Raw genomic sequence first — 22,763 nt, forward strand, 5'->3', positions numbered from 1 at the left:
AGAAATTCTGTGATTCTGTGATTCTGTGATTCTCTGCTGGGCCCCATCTCTTGCACCGAATTGGGCACCATCTCCTGCATCCCTTGGCTGTCAGCTCCCTCTCCCCTGCCCTGTAGTATGACAGTGCCATGGTGGGACGTGTTTCTGGTGGGCCGTGTACCAGACACAGTAATGAATACTATGAGCAGGACTAGAGGGGTCCTGCTTCCAGCCAGGGGAAGGCGGGGAGGAAAGGGACAATCAGGTTTACTGGACTGTGTATATTTAATGGCCTGGCACATCAGACCCACAAATATATCAGGCTCTACTGGACACCGGTGCACAGTGTACCTTAATGCCATCAAGCTATAAAGAGGTAGAACCCACCTGTATTTCTGAAGTGACAGGTGGGTCCCAAGAGTTAACTGTCTTGGAGGCTAAAGTGAGTCGAACTGGGAAGGAATGGCAAAAGCTCCCCATTGGGACTGGCCCGGAGGCTATGTGCATCCAAGACATAGTCTTCTTCAGGAATGGGTACTTCAAAGTTCCAAAAGAGCACAGGTGGGGCTTTGGCATAGCAGCCTTGGAGACGGAGGACATTAAAGAGTTGTCTACCTTGCTTGACCTTCCACAGAATCCTTCTGTTGTGGGTTTGCTGAGGGTTGAAGAACAGCAGGTGCCAATGGCTACCATGGTGGTGCACCTGAGGCAGCGTCACGCTAACTGAGACTCCCTGATTGCCATCCATGAGCTGGTTCATCGGCTGGAGAGCCAATGTGTAGATGTAGAACTTAGTAGCATGGTTTAGGGATGGACTTGTCAGTACTAAGGTAAAGTTGCATGACCTGGGTTACACGTCCATTGAGGCACAATGCAGTTCTTTTGCCTTCTGCATCTATAGCACAGGAAGCATGACTTTGCTCTACTCTATTGACTGGGCAGGTCTTTTCACATTACTCAATTTAGTTTTCTGTGGCTGGAAGGGGACAATTTCCCAAAAGCAGCCAAACTCATGGGTACAGCTACAGCCACTTGAAGATATATTTTCTTTAGTTTTCATCCTGAGTTTTCCACAGAAGACCCAAGAGAGACCATGGATGTCCAGGTATCTACAAAGATTCAGGCTGAATTTCTCAGATTCCAATGGTCATTTCAATTTTATTTATTTTATTTTATTTTATTTTATTTTATTTTATTTTATTTTATTTTATTTTATTTTATTTTATTTTTTTCATTTCTTTTCATTTCATTTCATTTATTTATTTATTTTCCCAAGGAATCCCTGACTTGTCTTAGAAAAGGTTTCATGTGCTGGGCTGGGCTGCAGCTACAGGGACAAAGACCACTGCTGGCAGTGGAGGTATCGGACCTTCAGACTCTGCTTTTCCTCCCAATGCAGGTCTCTAAAGAAATCACCCTGGATGAATACCAATAGGAGAATGATGCTCAAAACTGAAATGCAGCAAAATTCAGCCTTTAAAGCAATAAAAGATTTGTATTAGGTGCTTTTTGGAATCTTCTTCCTTAATTACATCATGCAAGCTCTGCAATTAGCTGCACAAGGTATGAAGGCTTGAAGCAAATTATGGAAGAAATGTTAGAAGTTTCTTCATTTTAATGAGTTCCATGGTGTATTATGGTGCTGAGTCTATGAAGCTCAGGTACTGAGAGAAGAGTGATGTAACCGCTTGAGCAAGTAAAGTCAGAAGGAAAAGTTGAAGTGACTTGGAGTATTAATGGGCCCCACTGAGGGCTGTTACCAAGAGATTCTCCTCAGGGACTTGTTAGGGCAGATAATTGGAGACCTTGATTGCAGACAGGCAAAGCACTGTGCTGAGAAAAGTCTTGGTTGGTTTTGGTGAAGCAGAAGAGCCAAGGCCTGACTCCAGCCACTGGGAGGGGAGATCCTGCACCCCCATATCCATCTCAAGGCTCTTCCTGGGGTCTGTGGGATGTTCTAAACAGTGTGATGCCATGAGAAGAACAGTGGTATGACACCTCCCTGCCTCTGCAAGGGTTGCAAAGAAGCAAAGAGGCCTCACTGCAATGACTACATCTCATCACCTCATAAGCTCTAGATAAGGGACAAAAACGTCAGGGCTTTTGGGGCCTTCCATTCTTGCCAGCAACCTCCACCTTCTCCTCTGAAAGCTTTCCTATGCTGTCCCACACTTTGTCCTATTTCCTGGAAGCCTACAGACACACATCTCTGTTCTTCACCTTGCTCTCACCCTGGCATTTCCATCATTTCACCAATGTCTCATCAACCTTCACCAGCTGTTCCTTGAAAAACAAAGCCAGGGTTTGATTACGGACACTCTTTGGGTGACCTCTGGCACCACAGCAGTATACTTTGAGAGACATTTTTTCCTCTTTGTGGCCAGTGCCAACCTTCCAAGGTGCAATTTCTGGCAGTTTTCCTCTCCTGCTCTTTCCTACCACCAAAGAAAGTTCCACCTGGGTGGAAACCAGTCCTAAAGCAGGCATCCCAATCCATTGGCCTTCTTGTGGCCTGTCAGCCAACCAGATAGAAGTCACCTCACCAGCATCGTCCAAACCACGGTCCTTCTGCTGGCCTTGCAGCTTCTTGTTTAGACACACCCAAGCCTTGTGCCTCCTGCTGTCCATTCGTGGACTCAAACAGAAGGGACAGGACAACCCATATCTGCGCCTTCTTTCTGTCTGGGTATGTAGGCAGAGGGGATCCCACAGTCAGCATGCCAACCAGGTGCCTTCTGCTGGCCTACCAGGACCACTGGCAGATGTCAGCTGAAAAGTACAGAACCTAGGTAGAAGTGTGGCCTGTCAACTACTTCAGAAAGAAGTGACCTCACAGTCCCTTTCCGTGACATGTTCCTGCTGCTGCCCTATCAACTGCAGAGACAGAAGTGACCTCACAGTCACTGCCACAGTCACATTCCTCCTGCTGGTTCGGGAGATCCTGAGGCAGAGCTGAGCTCATCAGAGCATTCCCACCCATCTCCTCCTTGTGGCCCACAAGCTGATAAGGTCCATGGTCCCTCACATTCATCTTTGAATGCCATGTGACTGCATGTGGTGGATTTATGTGGCAAGGTTTTGGTAGTGGGGGGCCATTGGGGTGGCTTCTGTGAGAAGAATCCAGAAGCTGTCCCATGTTAGATAAGGGCCTTGCTGCTGGCCAGGTCTGGGCCGATAAGTGACATTGTTTGTGCCTCTGTGAGAGCATATTTAAGACAGGGAAAAAAAAAAAAAATGCAGAACAGCAGCTGGGAGAGAGAGAGGAGTGCGAAACTGCCTTACAGGCACCAAGATCAGTGAAGAAGGAGGGGGAGAGGTGCTCCATGTCCTGGAGCAAAAGTCCCCTGTGGCCTGTGGTGAGGACTATCGTGAAGCAGGCTGTCCCCCTGCAGCCCATGGAGTACCACGGTGGAGCAGGTGGACCTGCAGTGATGGAGGCTGTGGCCTGTGGAGGACCCTCTCCAGAGCAGATTCCGGGCCAGACCTGTAGGCCTTGGAGAGGAGCCCACGCAGGAGCAGGTGACCTGGCAGGAGCTGCTCCCCATGGGGGACCCAAGCTGCCCCTGCACAGCCCCTGAGAGGCCCAGCCCCAGTTCCTGCCCCCCAGTTTTTGCTCCAGAAGGACTCCCCTAGGTCCTGTGTCACTTGTCCCACCTGGGTGCCTTGGCTACCCCAGGACATCCTGGAGGTAGTGGCCACCTCTGACTGGAAAACTGAAACCAGCCATGAAAGTAGATTGAGGAAACAGTTGAAACCTGTACAGAAAAGGACTCGATGTAACAGCTGAAAGAGCTTGCCAGCACCACCAGCTTTTTTTCTATGAATGTTCATTATTCATTTTCCCAGTTTTCTATTGACAGCACCATGGACAAATGCAATAAAAAAATCGTGCTTTCTTGATGAATAGTTTTATGCACACACTTACCAAAATACATTTCCCAACATTGCTAATGCTTTTTTTTTTTCTTTTTTTTTTTTTTTTTTTTTTTTCCTCCCCTTATTCTGTCTTTGAAGAGCACTCCAAGGGAAAGAGTTATTGAATTAAAGAATTAAATTAAATTAAATTAAATTCATTTTCAAGTCCCCAGAAATCTTGCTGATCCAAATGCTTGACAGCCCAGTCCAGAAAGGCAGGGTAGTGTGAAATAGCAGAGAGTGGCATCTGCAATGAACCTGTAAAGGGGTGAGAAAAAATCTCACAGGGACACTGGGGGTTGTTTCTGGAGGCACAAAGAGCAATGCCAGGGCTGTGTGAGGTGCTTATGTCTGAACCGGTTCCTCATACACATGGGGCTGTTGAGAGACATGAGTCACAGAATCACAGAATCATCTAGGCTGGGAGAGACCTCCAAGATCACCTAGTCCAACCTCTGACCTAGCACTGACAAGTCCTCCACTAAACCATATCACTAAGCTCTACATCTAAGCATCTAATCATGGAGAAGTTGGTTCTCGGACTTATTGAGGCGCACCTGGGGGACAAAGAAGTCATTGGTCCCAGCCAGCATGGGTTTGTGAAGGGTAGGTCCTGCCTAACTAACCTGATTTCCTTTTATGATAAGATCACCCGTATGGTGGACCAAGGGAAACCAGCTGATGTGATTTTTTTGGACTTCAGCAAGGCTTTTGACACGGTTTCCCATAGGATCCTACTGGACAAAATGTCCACCATACAGCTAAATAAAAACATCATACGATGGGTGAGCAATTGGCTAACGGGCAGGGCCCAAAGGGTTATGGTAAATGGGGCTGTGTCAGGCTGGCGGGCGGTCACCAGTGGGGTCCCTCAAGGCTCCATTTTAGGGCTGGTACTTTTCAATATTTTTATAAACGATCTGGATGTAGGAATAGAGGGTATTTTGAGCAAGTTTGCTGATGACACCAAACTTGGAGGAGTTGTGGACTCAAATGAGGGCGTAAAGGCCTTACAGAGGGATCTGGACAGGTTGGAGAGCTGGGCGATCACCAACCGCATGAAGTTCAATAAAAGCAAGTGCCAGGTCCTGCACCTGGGACGGGGAAACCCTGGCTGCATGTACAGACTGGGTGATGAGACGCTGGAGAGCAGCCTAGAAGAGAGGGATCTGGGGGTCGTGGTAGACAGCAAGTTGAATATGAGCCAGCAGTGTGCCCTGGCAGCCAGGAGGGCCAATCGTGTCCTGGGGTGCATCAAGCACGGCATCGCTAGTAGGTCAAGGAAGGTGATTATCCCGCTCTACTCTGCGCTGGTGCGGCCTCACCTCGAGTACTGTGTGCAGTTCTGGGCACCACAGTATAAAAAGGACATGAAACTGTTGGAAAGTGTCCAGAGGAGGGCTACGAAGATGGTGAAAGGCCTGGAGGGGAAGACGTACGAGGAACGGCTGAGGTCACTGGGCCTGTTCAGCCTGGAGAAGAGGAGGCTGAGGGGAGACCTCATCACAGTCTACAACTTCCTCGTAAGGGGGTGTCGAGAGGCAGTAGACCTTTTCTCCATTAACACTAGTGACAGGACCCGCGGGAACGGGGTTAAGCTGAGGCAGGGGAAATTTAGGCTGGACGTCAGGAGGGGGTTCTTCACAGAGAGGGTGGTTGCACACTGGAACAGGCTCCCCAGGGAAGTGGTCCCTGCACCGAGCCTGTCTGAATTTAAGAAGAGATTGGACTGTGCACTTAGGCACATGGTCTGAACTTTTGGGTAGACCTGTGCGGTGTCAAGAGTTGGACTTGATGATCCTTAAGGGTCCCTTCCAACTCAGGATATTCTATGATTCTATGATTCTATGATCTTTCAAAGACCTCAAGGGATAGTGACTCAACCATTTCCTTGGCAGCCCATTCCAATTTCTAACAATCCTTTCAGTAAAGAAGTTCTTCCTAACATCTAACCTAAAACTCCCCTGGCGCAACTTTAGCCCATTCCCCCTCGTCCTGTCACCAGCCACGTGGGAGAATAGACCAACCCCCACCTCGCTACAGTCTCCTTTAAGGTATCTGTAGAGAGCGATAAGGTCACCCCTGAGCCTCCTTTTCCCCAGGCTAAACAACCGAAGCTCCCTCGGCCACTCCTCATAAGACTTGTTCTCCAGACCCCTTCACCACCCTTCTCTGGACTTGCTTGAGCACATCAATGTCCTTCTTCTAGTGAGGGGCCCAAAACTGAACACAGTACTTGAGGTGCGGCCTCACCAGAGCCGAGTACAGGGGGACGATCACTTCGCTAGCCCTGCTGGCCACACTGCTTCTGATACAAGCCAGGATGCTGTTGACCTTCCTGGCCACTTGAGCACACTGCTGGCTCATATCCACCAATACTCCCAGGTCCTTCTCTGCCTGGCATCTTTCCAACCATTCATCTCCCAGCCTGTAGCGTTGCTTGGGGTTGTTGCGCCCCAGGTGCAGGACCCGGCACTTGGTCTTGTTGAACTTCATTCAGCTGACCTCAGCCCATCGGTCCAGCCTATCCAGATCCTCCTGCAGAGCCCTCCTACCCTCGACCAGATAGACATATGCACCTAACTTGGTGTGGTCTGCAAATTTACTGAGGGTTCACTCAATCCCCTCATTCAGATCATCGATAAAGATATTAAAGAGAATTGGCCCCAGTCCCTGGGGGACTCCTCTAGTGACTGGCCTCCAACTGGATTTAACTCAATTCACCACAACTCTTTGGGCCCAGCTATCCAGCCAGTTTCTAACCCAACAAAGCGTACATGAGACCAAGCCATGAGCAGTCAGTTTCTCGAGGAGAATGCTGTGGGAAACAGTGTTGAAAGTCTTACTGAAGTCAAGATAGGCCACAGCCACAGCCTTTCCCTCATCCACTAAGTGTGTCACTTTGTCATAGAATGAGAACAGGTGTGTTAAGCAGGATCTGCCTTTCATAAACCCATGCTGGCTGGGCATGATTGCCTGGATGCCCTGCAAGTGCCGTGTGATGGCACGAGCTTCCTTGAGCTTCCCCAGTACCAAGTTCAGACTGACAGGCTTGTCGTTCCAAGATCCTCCTTCCAGCCATTTTGTAGGTGGGCATCTCATTTGCTAGTCGCCAGTTGACTGGGACCTCCCCTCATAGCCAGGACTGCTGATAAATGATGGAAAGTGGCTTGGCCAGCTCCTCTGCCAGTTCTCTCAGTACCCTTGGGTGGATCCCATTCGGCCCCATCAATTTGCGTACATGTAAGTGCTGTAGCAGTTCGCCAACCATTTCCTTGTGGATTATGAGGGGCACATTCTGCTGCCTATCCCCTATCACCAGCTCAGGGTACTGGGTATCCAGAGAACAACTGGTCTTGCCACTAAATATTGAGGCAAAGAAGGCATTAAGCACCTCATCTTTTCCTCATCTCTTGTCACTAAGTTTCCCCCCACATCCAGCAATGGATGGAGATTCTCCTTAGTCCTTCTTTTCATGTTTATATATTTATAAAAACATTTTCTGTTATTCTTAACAGCAGTAGCCAGATTAAGCTCCAGGTGAGCTTTGACCTTTCTAATTTTGTCCCTGCACAGCCTCACAACATCCTTATAGTCTTCCTGAGTGGCCCACCCTCTTTTCCAAATGCCATAGAGTCCCTGACTTGCACACCACATGCAGTGCACTGCAGTGCTTGCAATGTCCCTCTTGGTCCTGTAGCCACTGCCAGAGGCTGGAAGGCACCTCAGCCCTGCGGTGCTTTCTCCTGCTCTGCCCTCCTCTGAGATGCCCCAAGGCATGAGGAATGGGCACATGGACCTCGGTTCAAGGAATCACATCCCAGGACTGCACTCAGGTGGCTTCCCAGGAGATGTTACTTGGCCTCGTGACACTATCTTGCCCCACTGGCCTTCATGAAATATGTGGGAATAACTGATGGCCTTTGTGCTCCTTTGTGTTCATCTCTCCTGTGTGTATACAATGTGGCTGCTGGCACCAGTAGCGAAGGGTTTCTCTCCCCATATCTCCACTGCACACAAACAGGGAGTTGCTCTTCTCCTGAGACATACAATCTCCCAGGGGACAATTTGCAGCTGAGTGCATCTGTGCTGGCCTGGACAGACAGAGCTGCACCCCTTCACCATGCAACTCCCATTCCATACAGCCCTGAGACGGTGCTGCTCTGCAGACTATTAAAAATGTCCAAAAAGACACCAGAATTCATCTTGTGCCTGAAATGCTTTACATTATCACTCTTATGCAGAAGATTAAGGGAAATTTCTTGTTTCTGAAACACAACAATGCACCAGTTTCCTCAAGGCATCCTTGAGCTCCTGGTTCCTCATGCTGTAGATGAGGGGGTTCACTACTGGAGGCACTACCGAGTACAGAAATGACACCAACAAGTCCAGGTATGCGGAAGAGATCGAGGAGGGCTTCAGGTGGGCAAACATGACAGTGCTGAGAAACAGGGAGACCACAGCCAGGTGAGGGAGGCATGTGGAAAAGGCTTTGTGCCGGCCCTGCTCAGAGGGCATCCTCAGCACGGCCCTGAAGATCTGCACATAGGACACCACAATGAAGACAAAACATACAATGGTTAAACAGGCACTAAAGATGAGAAGCTGACCTTCCCTGAGATAGGCATGAGAGCAGGAGAGCTTGAGGATCTGGGGGATTTCACAGAAGAACTGGTCCAGGGCATTGACTTGGCAGAGGGGCAGGGAAAATGTAGTGGCCGTGTGCAGGACAGCATAGAGAAAGCCACTGCCCCAGGCAGCTGCTGCCATCTGGGCACAAGCTCTGCTGCCCAGGAGGCTCCCATAGTGCAGGGGTTTGCAGATGGCAATGTAGCGGTCGTAGGCCATGATGGTGAGAAGATAAAACTCTGCTGAAAAAAAAAGAAAAATAAAAAAACCTGAGCAGCACAACCTGTGTAGGAAATGGCTGTGGTATCCCATAGGGAGTTGGCCTTGGCTTTGGGAACAGTGGTGGTACTAGTGCCCAGGTCAAGGTGGGCGAGGTTGAGGAGGAAGAAGTACATGGGGGTGTGGAGATGGTGGTCACAGGCTGCAGCAGTGAGGATGAGGCCATTGCCCAGGAGGGCAGCCAGGTAGATGCCCAGGAAGAGCGCGAAGTGCAGGAGCTGCAGCTCGTGCGTGTCTGTGAATGGCAGCAGGAGGAACTCATTGGGGAAGCTGCTGTTGGGCATTCTCTGACTTTGGACAAGGCTGTCTGCTGAAGAGGAGAAAGCAAAACAAAGTTAGAACAGACTTCTCTGAGGAAAACCTAATGCAAGTCATATAGCACCCCCAAACAGAGCCTTTCTCTTAGCACGAGAACTGTTCTGCAGCTCTCCTGCTCAAGCTGCAGCTGCTGTTGGCTGAGGGAGGCACTGCGAGCAGGGGCTGCTTCAGGCTCTAGAGGAGTCCTTCCTTCAGGATCTGCAGCTCGCGTGTGTCTGCGAATGGCAAGAGGAGGAACACGTTGGGGAAGCTGCTGTTGGACATTTGCTGTCCTCTCAGGAGGCCACCCCAGCCCAAACCCTCCCCAGCTCTCCACACCTCCTTTCCTCTCCCCAGCCCAGACCAGCAGAACAGCCCATGCTGGGATGGCACACAAACAGGAAATGGAGAAGAGGAGGTCAGTAGCAGTGTCCCTGCTGCTGCCATCTGCAGGATGTAAACCCCGCCACTCCACTTTCTCAGACATCCTGCAGCCCCCCAGTCCAGCCCCATTCCCCAGCACAGCACAGCACCATACTGCTGGCCCTGGGGCTCCTCAGGCAGTACCACTGCACACACTCAGCGCCCTGCTCTGCTCCCGGGACACCCCATGTCCCACACAGCCTTGCCCCAGCCCAGCACGTCTGGGCTGGCCTGAGCAGCCATTCCTGCAGCCCCTTCCCATGCTGCCCACAGCCCCAAAGCTGGTGGTGCTGCTTTGCAGAGCAAGGGCTGTGGTGCACAGGGCCATGGGGGCACTCTGCAGGGCCGTGCTGGTCAGGCTGGGAAGGCAGAGCCAGCTGGTGTGGGGCACTGCCACTGAGTGCCTCCCACACAAGTGGTTCCTTGGCCATGGAGGCTGCGCACAGGTCGCTGCCCTTCTTCAGAGTCAGAGACTCATGGAATAGTCTGAGCTGGACAGGACCCACAAGAAGCATCAAGTCCAACTCATTTCCAATGTTGGGAGCTGTTTTTCACTGTATTCAGTATATGAAATTCAACCAGAGGAATAACAACAAATCCAGCGGATTGTTTTCCCTATGCCTGCTGTGTTTCCTGGAGTTGCAGAGCTCTCCTTGCGCTGATTTAGCACCTTGAATGCTTTAGCACCTGGTTGCCTCCACGCTGGACAGACTCATGTTCTGTATGTTCCATGCTCTCCTGCCTCTCCTGAGCAACAAGAAGAATCAGTCCTCACAGTAACAGAAGGGCTCTGAAGAAGAATGTGGGAGGTGAAAGAGGGAAGCTTGGGAAAAAAAATAATAATAATAAAATAATAAAATAAATAAAAATAAAAATAAAATAAAAATAAAATAAAACAAAAATAAAATAAAATAAAATAAAATAAAATAAAATAAAATAAAATAAAATAAAATAAAATAAAATAAAATAAAATAAAATAAAATAAAACAAAACAAAACAAAAAAAAAATAAAATTAATCCTGGGACTCCCTGGCAGTGCTGCTGTGCCAGGACTCTTTCCCTCCACCTTTGCACACATCCAAGTGCCCCTGCAGCTCCACCACAGGTCTCTGAGGAAGAATCTCAGGCAAGCAAATCACAGCAGGGTTCTTTCTTTTATTTAAATACACAGAGCTTGGCTTCTCATTTATTCCATGTCTCAGAGTCACACAGACAGGTAGATACTGAAATGGAAGGGGATGAATAATGATACCTTTGTGTGCAACACCATCACATATAAATCAAAGATAAGATAATGCAACACAACCACACACAAATTTCCAACTTCTAGGCCTGTAATGAGCTACATTATAAGTGATATGCAGAGGAAGAATGGCAGTTTATTTGTTCTGAAAATATCCAGTTACCAATTTGCACACTGCATCCTTGAGCTCCTTGTTCCTCATGCTGTAGATGAGGGGGTTCACTGCTGGAGGCACCACTGAATACAAAACTGCCAGCAAAAGATTCAGGGAGGAGGAGGATACAGAGGGGGGCTTCAGATAGGCAAATAATCCAGTGCTGATGAACAGGGAGACGACGGCCAGGTGAGGGAGGCATGTGGAAAAGGCTTTGTGCCGTCCCTGCTGTGAGGGGATCCTCAGCACTGCCCTGAAGATCTGCACATAGGAGAGCACAACATAAAAAAAACATCCAAATGCTAAGCAGGCACTAACCACAAGAAGCCCAACTTCTCTGAGGTAGGCATCAGAGCAAGACAGCTTGAGGATCTGGGGAATTTCACAGAAGAACTGGTCCAGGGCATTGCCTTGGCAGAGGGGAAGGGAAAAGGTATTGACAGTGTGCAGCACAGCATAGACAAAAGTAATGCCCCAGGCCACTTCTGCCATGTTGACACAAGTCCTGCTGTCCATTATTGTCCCGTAGTGCAGGGGTTTGCAGATGGCAACATAGCGGTCATAAGCCATGACGGTGAGAAGAGAAAACTCTGCTGAAATGAAAAAGACAAGGAATAAAATCTGAGCAGCACATCCGTAGGAGGAAATGGCCCTGGTGTCCCAGAGGGAATTGTCCATGGCTTTGGGAACAGTGGTGGAGATGCAGCCCAGGTCGAGGAGGGCGAGGTTGAGGAGGAAGAAGTACATGGGGGTGTGGAGGCGGTGGTCACAGGCTACAGCAGTGAGGATGAGGCCATTGCCCAGGAGGGCAGCCAGGTAGATGCCCAGGAAGAGCGCGAAGTGCAGGAGCTGCAGCTCACGTTTGTCTGCGAATGGCAGGAGGAGGAACTCAGTGGGGAAGGTGCTGTTGGACATTTGCTGTCTCAGGGCATGGTTGCCTGTGCATGGAGTAATAGGCAGTGACATGTTAGAGAGACTTTTCTGAGCAAAAACTAAACCTTATTTCATAGAAAACATCCTCACCAAGGCTGTATCCTCACTGCATCTTCATCTCAAGAAGACTTGCTCCTGCCTGGAGCTCTACATCTGTCTGCCTAAAGATGCCACAGAGACCATGAAGATCCTCTGTAATCTCAGCAGTAATCAGTGCTGCTGGTAAAGAACACCAGGGGTGCATCTCTGGCATCCACTGGCCAGAGGTATCTCCCTATTTACAAGTGCTGAGAAGGACATTCACCAATCCCACAAGAAACAATGAAGGTTGTGCTGATGCTGTCTGTAGGCTAAAGGGTGCGGAGTGAAGTTTTGAGGTTCCTCAAAGACCTACACATCTCTTTTAACTGTAATACTCTATGAGTTTAGTTCCCTTCTACAATGCTTACAACACAATTATCATCTCCCTGACTGTCATCCAAAGCAGGAAATTAAAAAATGAGACCTCAGAGAGTGCCATCTTGTCAGTTATGGCAGGTGTTGTTCTTCCCTTTCAAGAATCTCCCCCAGAAATGCCCTGGGGGTGCTGGGGAGATATGAGGAGCCTGGCCCATGTAGCAGCCCCCTGCCGGCAGCAGGACCCTGCTCTGCCCTGGCTTCTTGGTCCTTCCAGCCACAGCTTCTCCCCGCAGTATCCTGGGTAGCTCCCCGGGCAGGCTGAGTGCTGAGCCTCTCAGGCAGCAGAGGCCCTGCCCCAGCACACAGCCGCTGAGGCACAGCAGGGACCCTGATCTGCACCACAGCCCTGGGCACCCCTGCCTGCACCCTGCTTGCACAGCCTGAAGCCAGCCCCAAGAGAAGGAACCCTCATGCCCTGTCCCTCTGACAGCTTTGGTAGGTAATCCCTGCTCTGGAGCTTGACATTCTTCTGTTATCCAAAGAAACTCTGAGAGTTCTCCTGAAAGATCCCATAGGCTGTTGGATCTGCCATCAAATCTGAAGATGGCACCAGGAACAACAGCTGCATTGCCCTGCAGAGAGAGACTTACCCTGTTCAGGGCTCTGAAGATTTCTCCTGCAGTGAGCTCTCAGCATCCCCCCCTCCACACTGCCTTTAACATCTCCCTCCCTTCTCTCAGGTGCCCTTGTCCCCTGCAGGCAGTGCCCCCAGCCCTGCTGCGCTGTGCAGAGGAGCTGCTCCTGGGCAGAGCTGTCTCTCTGCAGTGCTGCACGCTTGCCAGGAGCTCCCCTTGGGCCCAGGAGCCCAGCCCAGCTCAGCAGCACAGCTCCAGCCCAACACCTCTCTGTCTCTCCCCTCTCTTATGTCTTTTGAGATGTCCCTGGGCCTCCAGGGGAACCACCTTTGAAACACACTGAAGTAATTACTGATGTTCCTTCCTTCAGCTGCTGAAGGAATCTAATTTCCAGCTCCATCCTTCCTTATTCAGAAAATGGATGATGTCCAAGGATCACCTTTCCATGCCCTGTTTTTAGGCAGGACACTCCTGCAAGGACAGGGATGGATCTTCCTTCTCCCTGCTGATGGAAAGGTTACAACTGAGCCAACCAAGGCACCTCCTTCTTTGTTTGCTGTCCAGAGGCTAGAAGGGGTCTCTGCTCTCTCCCATGCCTCACATTTGGAAACTGCCCTGGCTATGTTACACAGTGACCATTCACTGCCTCTACTGTGGACAGCACTGGGAGCTCTTGACAAGCCCCTGGGCCTCCAGGGGAATCAACTTGGAATCAAACCAAGGCAATCACTGTTCTTCCTGCTGTCAGCTAGCGAGAGACACCTATTTCCAGTGCTACCTTTTCTCTTAAATCAAAATACGTGTTTGTTATGGGAATCATCTTTTCTTGTCCTTTTATTAGTTAGGACACCCACAAATTTTATTGCATTTCTTTCAAGCACCTGTTGATATTCCAGAGAACTAATCTTTTTCACTGCAAATGAAATCCCTCCGTCTACACAGACTACACAACCCAGCAAGCTCATAGAGTCATAGAATGTTTGTGGTTAGGAAAGACCTTAAGCTCTAGTTCCAGTTCCCGTGAAATTGGCAGAGTCACCTCCCACTAGACCAGAAGTGCTCAAGGTCCCATCCAGGATCCGAACAGGCTGAGACCCCAACAGGCTGGGAGCCCGGAGCGGCGCTGAGAGATCGAGTTGGTACGGGAGACCAGAGGCGTCAGTGGACTCCGGCAGCCGACCCTCACCGTGTGGCGAGTCGGCACAGAGCAGAGGGGCGGACATCAGGACCCTGCAGCCTGTCTGACATAACCATGGAGGCAGTGGCAGCTGTGCTGAGCTGTGCTGCTTCACTCTAGCATTCTTTTCATAAGAGGTTTATCTTGCAATGAAAAAAGACTATTCGTCCTCAGATCGGTGTTATAACTATTACTAATGACAAACCACATTACTAATGATTTTCACAAACCGCATTTAAGGTTGCAGCTGGCACTGCCTGCAGCCGTATAGCAGACGTTACACTCTCTTTCCTAACTAGTAATCATGTGTCTCATCCATTTGTGGTGAATGGTCAGTGGCAAAAAGAAAAGGGGGAGAGTAAGGGGCGACAAAGACAGAAACGGTACCAGGAGGATGCCACTGACACTAACGGCACGGGTAATAGGAGTAGTATAAGTGACACAGGTGACAGTGCGGGGCACTCTGCCTGCTGCTCGCCTTCGCCTGCCTGTGCACTGCTGCCAACGGTGCTAGAGCAAAATGTGAAGACTGCTCAGACGGCAGTGATGAGAGTGCTTGTGTGAAGAAGACGTGTGCTGAATCTGACTTTGTGTGCAACAGTGGTCAGTGTGTGCCAAACAGATGGCAGTGTGATGGGGATCCAGACTGTGAAAATGGGTCTGATGAGAGTGCTGGGCTGTGTCATATGAGAACAGTGTCATGGAAATGTGATGGTGAAAAAGACTGTGACAGTGGAGAAGATGAAGAGAATTGTGGCAATGTGACTTGTAGTGCAGCAGAGTTCACATGCAGCAGTGGACAATGTATTTCCAAAAGCTTTGTCTGCAATGGTCAAGGTGACTGCTCCAACCACTCGGATGAATCTTTGGAGCAGTGTGGCCCCCAGCCTGCACCTCCGGTGAAGTGTTCTGTGAGTGAGGTGCAGTGCGGCTCAGGTGAATGTATCTACAAGAAGTGGTGATGTGACAGAGATCCTTATTGCAAGGATGGAAGTGATGAAATTAACTGCCCTTCTTGGACCTGTGGACCAGACCAGTTCAGATGTGAAGATGGGAACGGTGTCCATAGGAGTAGGCAGTGCAGTGGTGTGAGAGACTGTCTGGATAGCACTGATGAAGCAAACTGTAACAATGTTATTCAGTGCTCTGGACCTGGCAAATTCAAGTGCAGAAGTGGAGAATGCATAGATATCAATAAAGTGTGTAACCAGCAGAGAGACTGCAAGGACTGGGGTGATGAGCCCCTGAAGGAATGCAACATAAATGAATGTGACTGTCCAGCTGGGAAACTGTGGAGATAGTGATGAATGCCAAAACCCTGGTATCTGTAGTCAAATCTGTATCAACCTGAAAGGTGGCTACAAATGTGAATGTAGCCGTGGCTATCAGATGAATCCTGCTACAGCAAAGCAAATTACATAACCGTCGCTTAACTTGTCAGAAGATAAAAAAGAAAGTGTTTCAACAAGCAGCCATGGGAGGGAAGAATCACTGAACCCCTGATGTGAGGGACTGTACCTTGTTTTACTGACTACTGAAACAGCTGTGAGAACCGCAGAAAGGGACCCACGCATCCAGAATAAAAGGACCAGTAACTACTGAAACTTGGAGGGTTGAGTCCGCTCCTGGGAAACTGAAACTCAAGCTAAGGAAGAACTAATATTCTGGCAACAAGGCTCTGCATGAATTAAGGATGCCAAATAAAGGGGACAAGCCTAAAGGGAGAAAAGAGAGAAGGCAAGACCGGGGCAGGACCCTCCACTGCGGTGTGTATGGTCTACCGAGGGAGGCAACCCCTATGGGTATTGACTGCCGAGTGAGAGGGCCTCGACCGGACTTCTCCCACACTAAGATCAGGTTGTCCCAAGAAAATAACATAAAAAAAACTCTTTTTTAAACGTAAATAAAATTGTGATTCGTTTTCCAGGAGCTGGATCACCCTGACAGGCCGAACGGTAACACAAGCCTGAATTGACCCTATAAGCAGGCTTAACTCCTTGACTGAAGGCGTTTGCCTATTATAATCCAGCTACGTGGGCAGAAGACAGATCCTGGGACTATAGGACCCCAGTATATATACTTAATAGAATAATTAGGTTATTAGCTGTAATAGAAATAGTTATAAATGATGAGAACTGATCTAAATGAGTTATAAAGATGAGAACTGCTTTGTATCAAAATTGCCTAGCTTTGGATTATTTACTAGCACAAGAAGGAGAAGTCTGTGGAAAAATTAGCTTTAGTAATTGCTGTTTAAAGATTGATAAAAAGGGTGTTTCTTCCTAGTAGCTGATAGAATGCTATGTTCTGGTTTAGGATGAGAAGAATGTTAATAATATGCTGATGTTTTAATTGTTTTTAATTGTTACAGAGCAGTGCTTACACCAAGCCAAGGACCAAGCCAAAGTCAGCTTCTCACTGTCCTGCCAGCAGGCAGGCTGGGAGGAGGGCCGGACTGCTCGGGGTTAGGTTGGGCATCGGACAGCAGGTGGTGAGCAATTGCATTGTGCATCACTTGTTTCATACACATTATTACTAGTAGTACTATTATCATCATTATTGTTATTATTATTGTTATTATTTTCTTGTTTTTATCTCAACTCACAGGCTTCACTTTCCCATTTCTCTCTCCCATCCCAGAGAAGGATGGGGGAGGTGAGCGAGCAAACACAAACCTGGAAGGATATGGAATGGGATTTATTTTCATGGCTGCCTGGTGGACCATGGGTTAAAAGAGTGTTATTTTTATTGTCATGTGGTGTAATTATGTTATTGTATATACCTTGTATGATACCTTGCCTTACGTTATTAATACACCGGGTGATAAATTGTACATTGGTAATAACTTCGTTAAAAAAGGAAGGGGATATGTCAATTATGATGTTTAAGAATAGGACCCTCCAAGAACGGACTGATGAAATCCAGTTATTAACAACAGAAGTGACACGAATTGTTGGTATTAAAAAGAAGATAAGGGATTGTGAGGAATGTTTTAACAATTCGTGTCCATAAAGAACAATTCTGTTTGAATCCTGTCTGCTTCTGGGCCCTGCACTGGCAATTTAATTCTTGAACCACAGATGCAGTGTGTCCCAGTCTCCCCCTCATTCTAGTCAATTTATCACTTCTTAAATTTATGAACCTGTTTGCTTTTGTTATTCCGGACTTCTATTTCTAACACTGCTATAGATGTGTCTGTGAATGGCTGGGGAAGAATGTTTTAATTACTTGTGTGTCTGGGAGTTTCAGAACAACTGATAACAACTAGTGACTGTTATGGGATACTATGTGGATCTTTGGTATCTGGTTAGGGGGGGCCGAGAGATAAAGAGGAAGGAGAAAGAAGCTGAAGGACGGCTGGGAGACAAGACTTGAAGAGGATGTTCTATAAACTTGGTATGGTGCCCAGTAAGTACAAAGGGGGAGAGGAAGACTACGAGCCTTCAGCATGAAAGACCCCTAGAGACCCCCAGAAGAGACCCCAGAGGAGACTGTGCATGCTCCAGTAGGAGGGACTGCACCCCGGAAGCTAATTTTAATAATCTATTTTTTTAGAAATAGTAATGAATATGTATTAGTCTAGGAGCATAAAAATCAGCTGCTTGATGTAACTGGTGTGTGTCCTGGTGGAGCGGAAACTCCCGGTGCACCCAGCGCTGTTTGCTTACCTCTATTCCTTTATATTCTTTCAATAAATCCTATTTTTTTATTTAATCCTAAGTTGAATCCTGAGCCATTTATAACACAGTTGACCTCAGCCCATCGGTGCAGCCTATCCAGATCCTCCTGCAGAGCTTTCCTACCCTCAAGCAGATCGACACACGCACCTAACTTGGTGTCATCTGCAAACTTACTGAGGGTGCACTCAATGCCCTCGTCCAGATCATCGATGAAGATATTTAATACCATCTGAATAAAGCAATCCTAGCCATCATAACTGTCACATCAACTCCTTCTCTGCAGAATTTGCCTAAAATATATGTTTTCCCAAAGTATATATAAAGTTCTTGAATCACTTTTCCACACATGGGTGGGCATTTCCTTTAGGATGCAATGGAGTTGCTAAAGGCTGCATGAGGAAACGTGAGCCTGGAAATGTAGAAGACCTTCTGAAGCATGAGCTGGTTGGCAGGCAGAGTACCCGAGGGACTGTGAAGGGCATGCATCTGGTACTCCTGGGGGGGCTAGAAAGAGGCTTCCTGAGCACAACAGCTCCTTGTGACCCTTGTGGATGCTGGCTGTGAGGTCACTTCTGTCCCAGCAGCTGGCTGGACAACAGCAGGGAGGCAGAGCCTCTGAGATCACAAAGGCTTTCAGGAAGCTGCCCCCAACAGGGTGACTCCTTTGGGAAGGCCAGGGGAAATCTGGGTGAATAAAGGTGGGAAATTTGGGGGAGAGAAGAGGGACTTGGCTAACAGAAAGGAAAGATCTGGAAGAGGTGAGAGGGGTTCAGGCAAGGCTGTGCTGCTGCAACACTTCACTAGGAAAACATCCATGTCAAGCCCTGGCAATATTTCTAAGCAGTAACTGTAAGCCCTACCCCTACATCTAAATGCTATCCCTCTCTCTGCAAGGAATCCACTACTCTTACTCCTAACCCCAAATCTCACCTGGCGTGGGTTAGCCAAGTCCCAAATCCATAAGGCCTTACCATACACTCTTAGCTCAATTCTCACCCTATTCCTCAGCCTTTCATCCCTAGCACTGAATTCCAGCCTTAACATGATTCCTCAACAGAGCCCTGAAGAAAATCCCAACAGATAACATCGTCTCCACACTAGACACAGACTAGAAGCCAACGCAGTAAACACAGGCCTCCCTCTAATACTCTGCCCAACCACTAACCCTGGAAGGCAAGATCTAATCCCTAAACCCTAACCTGAACACCTAAGCCCCAAATCCTGCATTCCTGTGGTCTAGTCACCTAACTGAAGCAGTTTGGCCTCATGAAGCTGAGCAGGGCATGAAAGGTCCTGCAGCAATCCCTTGGTCTTGGAGGAGGCAGGTGAGGTGACATGGATGTGGGCAGGTCACAGGACTCAAAGAGGAGATGGGTGGGGATGCTCTGCTGAGGTCAGCTGTGCCTCAGGGTCTCAGGAGGCAGCAGGAGGCCCATGGCTGTGCAGGTGGGTGTTGGGGCACATTCTCAAAGCTTGTTTGACTATTACTTGAACTCCACAGGCTGGAAATACTGCACTGAGCACTTTGGGGAGCTTTCCAGCTCAGAGCAGGGTTAGCACATGCCCTGAGCCAAGCTGGAATATCTTTGAGGAGTCCCCTTCGTCCTGGAATCACCAGCGTGTGTGTCACCCAATGTGTCCTGTCAGGAAATGCATGGGTGTGCAGAGCTGGGCCATGATAGTGTGGTCCCTGTTGCTCTGGGATGTGTGTGTGTGTTTGGTTTGGTGCAAACACCTGGGCTTGTTTCTAATCTCCCACCTAAGCACAAGTGTGGAATAGCTCACCCCCTGCCAAAACCCTCCTTGTTTTTTCTTTTCCATGGAGGGAAGTGCCAAAAAAAAAAATCTGAGCAATTTTCCCAGGGTTTTCATCTGCTAGCAGCCCCAAAGTAGCAGCAGTGTCTTGCTCATGGGTCTGCTGGTGCTTGTCTGGGCTCTGCTTTTACCTTGCAGGTGGGAGGTTGTATTGGGCTTACATGGAATTGGTAGGGCACAGTGATAAGTGTTTTCAGATTCTAAAGGGGGTTAGGAAAAATTCTCTGAAATTGTCTTTCTCACAGGGGACATGCTGTCTGTTTCTCTACCTGGAAAGCTCTTCAAGACTTGAAGGAGCATGTACAGCCTCTAGGGTGGGTTTCAACCTCCCTAAATTTACTTATGTTTAATTATAAACACCCACTCACTCCCAGGGAGCCACTCAGCCTGTCTATTTTCCAGGACAATCCCGCTATATTATTAAGCTGGAACAGAGCTTCCCTTTGCAGCTCTCTGTGGAGCCTCCATGTCCCTGACATTACTGGCATGGTGGCTCAGCTTGAGCTGGAGGACTGAAGCATGCTTTCTTCCCTTGTTCAAATTGAAGTGCTTGTGAGGAATGCTTTACATGTGCTTGATGCTTGAGTACAGCCTTGGGCTCCTGTCTCCTGGTAGGACGGTCACATGGAAGTGGGCAGGATCTTTAATTCTCTCACAGATGGATTTAGTTGTAGGCCTTGCGATGGGACATGGTCGGAATAGAGGTGTCTCTTTGCTTTTACTTAGCCAGCTTAGATAGATGAAAGAAAGGAACATTTTCACAGCCTACTTTGGGTATGAGAGCCTAGGAAACATTTAGATGAAGTAGGAAGTGTTATAAGTTGCCCCCTTAATTAATTTTTAGAGAGCATTGCATTAATAATAGAAAGGAATTTATTGAGTAAGCAACAGCAAGAAAAACAGCGCTGGGCGGCCGGGGAGTCTCGGCTCCGCCAACGGCGCGCACCTCACCCCCGCCAGGGTCCCTTTTTATATCTTGGTAATTCCGGGATTACGCAGCACATCCTGGTATGTTCTGCGACTGCGCGCACTGTTGCTAGGGGGTCGTCTCTGTCCCTCTGGTGGTCGTGAAGATGAAGGCCGTAGTCTTCCTCCGCGTTGTGGCTCAACTTCTTTCTTTATTTGGTCATGTTGGCCCAGCGTGAGACAGGAAGGCAAGATGTTGATACACTAGTTTAACAACTTATCAGGAGATGGTTACATGAACTTTGCAGCAGTGTCTTTGAACAAAAGAGGCAACTGAGATGCAGAAGGAGAGAAGGGGAGGGGGTTCTCTTTTTGTTACATTAAGCAAAAGAATTTTCATAGTGTCTAGCGAAGTATTATACATCTTACTTGCAACAGCTTTTGCAACTCCTGCTCCTCAAACGGAACTCCTTGTTTTATAATACAAAAGACAATGAACAAACATTTATTGTGTATTACAGGAAGTACTTCAAGTAATGTACGCAGGCCTAGAAAGTGACCTATTGACTGGACTAGCTATGTGCAGCTTATGAGCGTTGTAGCTGTTTACATGCCAGCTTCAATCAGGCTCATGAGGCTTCATCTATTTTAACATTTCTTGTCCACACCAGAGCCTCATCTGAACTGGGAACTGAAATACCATCCTCCCTTCTCCTCCTCTTTTCTAAACACTAGACCAATATTTCTTAATGAGGATATATATTTTTTTTCCTTTTCCTCTTCCTCCTGTTCTCATGTATATTTATGAAACAAACAAACAAAACAAACCTATCCCTTACCAAATCATTTAACAAAACAAAATATATTTTTATCCTTCAGTTCTGATCTACTCAAGCTGGTACTATTATTATGATGATTGACTGTGCATTGACATAAGTTGATCTGCTTTCCTTTTTGGAAAGAAAATGCTAATGACTGGAGCATTTATTATTATTATTATTATTATTATTATTATTATTATTATTATTATTATTATTTTGTTCTACTCTTGCAAGAACAGCTTATTTAAAGAAGCAGAACAGCTCTTTCTCTGAGCATTTAATGAGAGGCAGCCAGTTGAATCACTTCCATCAGCCTGAAGCTCTGATTCCTGAACTTTGCATAGAAGTCCTTCATTGCATTTTTGCTTGAATTTGAGGGCAGTGTCACCACAGATGAAGACACGGAATGAAGAACAGTAATGCAAGCATACAAAGGGTAGATACAATGAAATGGCTTCTGGAGACTGACTGGTCAAAGACTCATACAAATGTTCTGCACTAGAAAACAGTTTTGACAGAGAAATTAAACTTGAAAACACCTTCACTCTGTCTTCATTAGAGCCCAGTTACAATTTTTTTTTTTTTTTTTTTTTTTTGAGATGAAACCTCAATAGGATCTTCATTAAGCTGTCTGGTTGTTTTTGCCTTCCTCTGCTGCAGTTGGCACTGACTTCCACTGGAGGCACGATATGAGACCAGATGAATCAACAGTTTGACTGGTATTGTGGTGGTGCTTCTAAGGTAGTCGCCTCCATGATTATCCCCTTATGGCTCAAGAGATGTTCATTCCCACATCAATAAACTGTAATATGGCTGAGAAGCCTGTTTATTCTAATTAGTCTGTTTATTATTGAAGTGTTTTAGAGCTCCCTTCTGAGCTCTACTTTTGAAGGCTTAATTCTATAACTAGATATACCTATGTATGGGCAGATTCAACTTTCAGGATTTGGATACACTATACGGGGTCACATCCTTGATAAAGGTGGAAATACTTCTATGAACTAAAACAGGAGGAGGCTATCACAGTTTATCACTTCAATATAGGCCTTATGTGTTACATAGCCTTGTGCCAGCTCTTTGCCTCTGTCTAAATTGCACTTCAAGCCCTGCGTCAAATATGCAAATTGAAAGCTACCTTGAGAGTCAGGGCTGGAGAATGTTCTGCTTGACTGGGGATAAAATAAAACTTAAATAACATCTTTGGATTTGGTTAAAAATGAGCTGGTTAAGCAGCACTGGCTGCTTTATCATAAGAAATGACAGTATTTGCTGTAAGCGGTGCCTAAAAAAGACATGAAACTGCTTGATCTAATTGGAACCATTTCATAATATGTTCATTTTAAACATGAGCAGCAAATTCTATCAGTATGGCAAGAGAACTTTATCAAGAGAACTTTGTGATGCTTAGGTGATGATTTCTAACATTTATTATTACAGCTGTGGCAAAGGTAGCGGTAAAATTTACAGTTTATTTCTCC

The 22,763-nt window shown here is 47.6% G+C and overlaps 1 pseudogene across 1 annotated transcript; it reads right to left on the bottom strand.

Annotated features, from left to right (window-relative positions):
* Positions 1-8,142: 8,142 nt before the first annotated feature.
* On the bottom strand, positions 8,143-11,834 carry LOC311428286 (olfactory receptor 14J1-like; annotated as a pseudogene). The gene is made up of 2 exons: positions 10,925-11,834; positions 8,143-9,112 (listed from the first exon to the last, which is right to left on the bottom strand). The product of its transcript is annotated as an olfactory receptor 14J1-like (transcript).
* Positions 11,835-22,763: the final 10,929 nt, after the last annotated feature.

This window comes from Aythya ferina, assembly GCF_964211825.1.
Source record: "Aythya ferina genome assembly, contig: HAP1_SCAFFOLD_37, whole genome shotgun sequence".
In the NCBI taxonomy this organism is placed as follows: Eukaryota; Metazoa; Chordata; class Aves; order Anseriformes; family Anatidae; genus Aythya; species Aythya ferina.